Below are 6,620 nucleotides of genomic sequence, written 5' to 3'. Positions count from 1 at the left end.
GCCTCTTGAGAAACCTGTATGCAGGTCAGGAAGCAACAGTTAGAACTGGACATGGAACGACAGACTGGTTCCAAATAGGAAAAGGAGTACGTCAAGGCTGTATATTGTCACCCTGCTTATTTAACTTATGTGCAGAGTACATCATGAGAAATGCTGGGCTGGAAGAAGCACGAGCTGGAATCAAGATTGCCGGGAGAAATATCAATAACCTCAGATATGCAGATGACACCACCCTTATGGCAGAATGTGAAGAGGAACTAAAAAGCCTCTTGATGAAGGTGAAAGAGGAGAGTGAAAAAGTTGGCTTAAAACTCAACATTCAGAAAATGAAGATCATGGCATCTGGTTCCATCACTTTATGGGAAATAGATGGGGAAACAGTGTCAGACTTTATTTTTTTGGACTCCAAAATCACTGCAGATGGTGACTGCAGCCATGAAATTAAAAGACGCTTACTCCTTGGAAGAAAAGTTATGACCTACCTAGATAGCATATTGAAAAGCAAAGACATTACTTTGCCAACAAAGGTTCATCTAGTCAAGGCTATGGTTTTTCCAGTGGTCATGTATGAATGTGAAAGTTGAACTGTGAAGAAGTAGTGTTATTAACCCCATTTTGCTATTGACCAACCAGCAGTTCAGAGAGGTTAAGAACTTGCCCAAAGGCAACCCCTGTTAACTGTCAGGTAGGGTGTTTGAGGGTTATCCCAGTTGCCACTAATGGTAAAGAATCCACTTGCCAATGCAGGAGATGTAAGAGATGTGGGTTCGATTCTTGGGTGGAGAAGATCCCTTGGAGAAGGAAATGGTAACCCATTCCAGTATTCTTGCCAATAAAATCCCATGTAAAAAGGAGCCTGGTGGGCTACAGTCTATGGGGTCTCAAAGAATCAGACACGACTGAGGACAAGGGTGTTTGAATCTACCAGGTCTACCAAGTGGAACATCTGACCCATTGTGCCCTTCTATGAGAATCTTATGGGCTGTAGGAAAGACCAGGTGATGCACCAAGAACATAAGACTTATGTCAGAACTTTTAGATAAAAGTATCTCTCTACTTCAGAAGGAGCTGAATTCCTACCTCATAACAGTTTCATGTGATAAGTTTCAGTTCAGTCACTCAGTTGTGTCTGACTCTTTGAGACCCCATGGACTGCAGAACACCAGGCTTCCCTGTCCATCACCAACTCCCAGAGCCTACACAAACTCATGTCCATCAAGTCAATGATGCCATCAAACCATCTCATCCTCTGTCATCCCCTTCTCCTTCCGCCTTCAATCTTTCCCAGCATCAGGGTCTTTTCCAATGAGTCAGTTCTTCACATCAGGTGGCCAAAGTATTGGAGCTTCAGCTTCAGCATCAGTCCTTCCAATGAATATTCAGGACTGATCTCCTTTAGGATGAGCTGGTTGGATCTCCTTGCAGTCCAAGGGACTCTCAAGAGTCTTCTCCAGCACCACAGTTCAAAAGCATCAATTCTTCAGTGCTCAGCTTTCTTTATGGTCCAACTCTCACATCCATACATGACTACTGGAAAAAATATAGCTTTGACTAGACGGACCTTTGTTGGCAAAGTAATGTCTCTGCTTTTTAATATGCTGTCTAGGTTGGTCATAGCTTTTCTTCCAAGGAGCAAGCGTCTTTTAATTTCATGACTGCAATCACCATCTTCAGTGATTTTGGAGCAGTGATAAGTTTAGAAGGGTAGAATTAAGAGACCTGGAGATATATATCAGTTCAGTCGCTCAGTCGTATGTATATATATCCCAAACAATAATGCAGAAAGGTTCATGCACTCTAATGTTTATAGCAGCACATGTGGAAACAACCTAAATGCCCACCAGCAGATGAATGGATAAAGAAGATGTCTTTTATGTACACAATGGAATACTACTCAGCCATAAAAAAGAATGAAATCTTGCTGTTGGCAGTAACTTGGGTGGACATGGAAAGCATTGTGCTTTAGTGAAATAAATCAAAGGGGAAAAAACAAATCCTGTATGATTGTATGTGGAATCTAGAATATACAACAAACTAGTAAAAGTAACAAAAAAGAAAGAAAAAAAACTCTCAGATATAGAGAACAGACTAGTAGTTACCATTAGGGGGAAGGGAAGAAGGAGGGGCAAGGGAGGGGTAGGGAATGAAGAGGCACAAACTACAATGTATAAAATAAATAATTATAAGGATATATTATACCACATAGGGAATATAGCTAATACTTTATAATAACTGTAAATCTAGTATAACCTTTAAACATTGTTGAATCACTCTGTTGTATAACTGAAACTTATATAATATTGTATATGAACTGTATCTCAATTAAAAATTAATATAAATAAGAGATAATAGTAGCCCCAAAGTGGAAACAACTCCAATGCCCGTCATCTGATGACTGGATAACAGAATATGTCATTTCTTTACAATGAGTATTATTTGGTCATTAAAAGGAATGTGGTAATTGTACATGGTATAGGATGAGTGGACCTTGGTAACATCATGCTAAGTGATAGAAACTAGGCACATATTGTACAGTTCCATTTATATGAAATGTTCAGATTAGACAAATCTATAGAGATAGTAGTTTGTGGTGTTGCAGATGCAGAAAATTTCCTCTACCCTTTCAGGTTCTTCTGAGAATTAAATTGACATGAGATAAATTAACAGGAGAAAATCAAACAAAGCTTAATACACATAAAATAGAGAGATACAAAGAAACAGTAATTCACCAAAGTGTTTGAAATCTTCCCTTAAACACAATCTTCAGCTGAAAACAATAGAGAATATTACTAGGAGGGGTTTGGGGCTTTCAAGGAGGAAGGCAATTAACATAAGATGGAAGAGCAAATGTTTGGTGAATAAATGTTTGCTGGGCCATGCAGGGTCAATGGGACTTAGAGTGGACTCCAGTCTCTAAGAATCTCCCCATCACACTTAGCCCATATTCTTCGCAGACATCTCTGGGGATAGCTCTACTACTATAACAGGCCTTTGTCTAAATTCTTCAGGCAGTTAAGGGAAAGGTCAGAGTTTCCTCCTGTGTCTTTTTTTGGCCTTGACTATTTTCAGTTCAAAATAGTCTGCATGCTAAAGAGACATTTTGTGGTGGCAAGTTTTGCCTCCCTACATTACCACCCTTGAAGCCTCTTTTAAGAAGTTTCACAGTCCAGGACTTCCCTAGCAGTCCAGTGGTTAAGGATCTGCGCTTCCACTGCAGGGAGCACAGGTTCAATCCCAGGTCTGGGAACTAAGACCCCACATGCCGTGTGCTGTGGCAAAAAAAGAAAAGTTTCGCAGTCCAGAAGCTGAGTTGGTAGAAATTGTTCCATCTCATCAAGCCAGTTCCTTTAGTCTTGACACTAGGTCAGTGCAGTTAAGTTCGTTTCATGAGGTAATGATGCAGGTGGGTTATCAAAGTTAGGTTGATAAAGTGTAAGCAATGCATTTCTATGGAGACAAAAGAAAAATAAAGATAAATGATAGGAGCAAATTATAAACCTATTGTCTTTGTCCTGAGAAATGCCAGTCAAGAAGACTTCTAGATGACAGGGTCTAAGCATCTTTTGCAGTTTGAAATCTCACTTATGATGTCATCAGCTGTTCCAGTAAACTGAGTGTCTCACACAGCAACAGGCACGAAGATCATCTAAATATGAGCTGCTGGATATGATTATAATTTTATCACTTTTTGTTTGAAATATTTTTCTCCCTACCTAATCTCCTAGAATTTGGGGGAACTCTTGCTTGCTCCTTGGAAGAAAAGCTATGACCAACCTAGACAGCATATTAAAAAGCAGAGACATTACTTTGCCAACAAAGGTCTGTCTAGTCAAAGCTATGTTTTTTCCAGTAGTCAGGTATGGAGAGTTGGACTATAAAGAAAACTGAGCACTGAAGAATTGATGCTTTTGAACTGTGGTGCTGGAGAAGACTCTTGAGAGTCCCTTGGACTGCAAGGAGATCCAACCAGCTCATCCTTAAAGGAGATCAGTCCTGAATATTCATTGGAAGGATTGGTGCTGAAGCTGAAACTCCAATACTTTGGCCGCCTGATGTGAAGAACTGACTCATTGGAAAAGACCCTGATGCTGGGAAAGGTTGAAGGCAGGAGGAGAAGGGGACGACAGAGGATGAGATGCTTGGATGGCATCATCGACTCGATGGACATGAGTTTGAGTAAACTCTGGGAATTGCTGATGGACAGGAAAGCCTGGCATGCTGCAGTCCATGGGATCGCAAAGAGTCAGACACAACTGAGTGACTGAACTGAACTGAGGGAATATTCTTATTTTCAGGCGATATTGTTATTTGCATAAATTCACTAAGAATCTGTTCTTAGAATACAATTACAAACATTGGTTATATTACCAGGGCTTTTCCTGGAATGTCATATTTGAGAAAGACATGCATAGACTCATATATGACCAGACAGCTTAATGGAAAGAATCCCTTAATGTTCCTCTCAGCTTTTAATTATCTGGTTAATAAATTTAATTTTTTTTACTAGCATCTGTAAGACCCATCGGACTCCATAAGGCTTCCCAAACTGTTATTGTTGTTATGCTTAAGGTTAGCTGTTATATTGTATCAACCTTTAAATTTGAGTTTTTTACAGGTTCCAATGAGACAGCTTTTTATGGTGAGAACTGTCTAAAAACCTTGCCAGTTTTTCAATTTAAAGGATCCATCTTCTGGCCACTGACAAATAGTATCTTAAGAGCAACACAGTTAAGTTGCAAGAGGCATCTGCACAAGAGAAGGCAAAGGATGCTGTCCTCACAAGGTCCAGAAAGGTCCAAAAACAGTCTTTAAAAGTGAAGACCTGTATTGATCAGTGATAAAGCAACAAAGTTTCAGACGACAAAGGCCCCTTAGGGACTGGGACCCCTTTGACAAACTTCCCCGAGAGCTGGCACGGCTTGACGAAGGGACTGCGAGGAAGCCCAGTCTATTTGACTGGCTGCCAAACGCACACCAGTGTGTATGCCTTCCAGATGGCAGAGACCAGAGAGAGTCTTCCAACGGGCTTGCAAGCCAAGCTCTCAAAACACAGAGCAAGGCAAAAGGAAAACCTAATCAGACCACTGGGTTTCCTCCTTTTATAACAAAGAACACAAAAGACAGACACAAAGAGAAACAGGGATCATCTCTGGGAAGAAAAGAAGAAACAAACCGAGAGTACTCCATCGAATTTCAAGAGTTGTTGAGTCCAAGGAACCCTACAAATATTTCCTCCTGATGACCTAATTTTAGAAAAGAGAAAAACTCTTGCCATTCTTGTTTCCAGCAGATCCTGATGGCAGAGACCCAGGAGACTGACAGGCTCGGGAAGGATTCTCACCTTCTGCCAGGTTTTGTTAGCTTTCCCAGGATCTCTTCACTGCAGCAGCTTTGGGGCGAATCGTGTCCAGTCGCTATAACTGCATCCATCCTCACTGCCAACTGTTAAGGAGGAAGAAAATTTCCTCTCCCCTTCTAGATTCTTATGGCTGGTCTAAGGATGCAATTAACATGAGATAAATTAGCAAGAGAAAATCAAGCAAAACTTAATAACATGTGCGCATGGAGAGACCCAGGAACACCAACTCACCAAAATAGCTGAAACTTTCACCTTAAATACCATCTTCAGCTGAAGCAAAAGACAATGTTGTGGGTAGAGGTTTAGGACTTCAAAGGGGGAGGAAGGCAATTGACATAGAGATGGAAAAGCAAACGTTTGGTAAGAAAATGTTTGCTGGGCCATGAAGGGTCAGTGGGACACAGAGTGGATCCTGGTCTTTTAAGAATTTCTCCTGATACCTATGCCATATTATTTGTAGGCCCTCTCTTTAGATTCTTCAGGCAGTTAGGAGGAAGGTCACAATTTCTGAGTCTTTTGGGTCTTCATTATTTTCAGTTCAAAATAATCTGAGTGCTAAAGAGACATTTTGCGGTGGCAAGTTTTGCTCCCCTACAATGACTGACGCGGCTGGGAGAAGATTGAATTAAGAGTGCTGACTGGTGTGGGTTTTCTTTTGGGGATGATGGAAATGTTCTGAAATTAGGTGGGGTGATGGTTGCACACTCTTGTGACTATACTTAAAACACCAAAGTGTGTGTTTTAAAAGGGCGAATGGTACAGTATGTGAATTATGTCACAATAAAGTTATGAAAAGAGATGGTAGATGTGAAAATTTGTACAGTTTCTAGTCTATAGAAAGTGCCAGAAAAAACAGAAGCTGTTGTTTTTAGCTGGCTAGGGGTAATTGTTTGAATTACAAATCCGGTTCTCCACTTAACAAAAGCCTTCACATCGGGGGGTTTCTCAAACAGCCAGCTTCCTCAAAGCATCTAAATATCTACAAATTCCAGAATTTTTTTTTCCCTCACAGCATTTCAAAAGTTTATTGTGTAAAAAGAGAAACAGCAGACAATCTGTCTTCTGAAGTGCTCAGCGGGGTTTGGTTTTTCTGGTTATCTGAGTGGGTGTTTGTTGTCAGAACTCGGGTACCCTGAGGAGACGTCCCTCAGTAACTAGGAAATGAGGGTGAAGCAATTGCCCTCCAAAGGGAGCCTCCAAGTCTTGAGCCAGCAGGCCGGAGCAAAGATTAGCAAAGTCGTCTGAAGGGTACAGTGTGGGT

The sequence above is a fragment of the Bos javanicus genome, chromosome 8, assembly GCF_032452875.1.
Source record: "Bos javanicus breed banteng chromosome 8, ARS-OSU_banteng_1.0, whole genome shotgun sequence".
In the NCBI taxonomy this organism is placed as follows: Eukaryota; Metazoa; Chordata; class Mammalia; order Artiodactyla; family Bovidae; genus Bos; species Bos javanicus.
The sequence above is the reverse complement of the archived record's forward strand: the minus strand, read 5'-3'. Positions refer to the sequence as shown.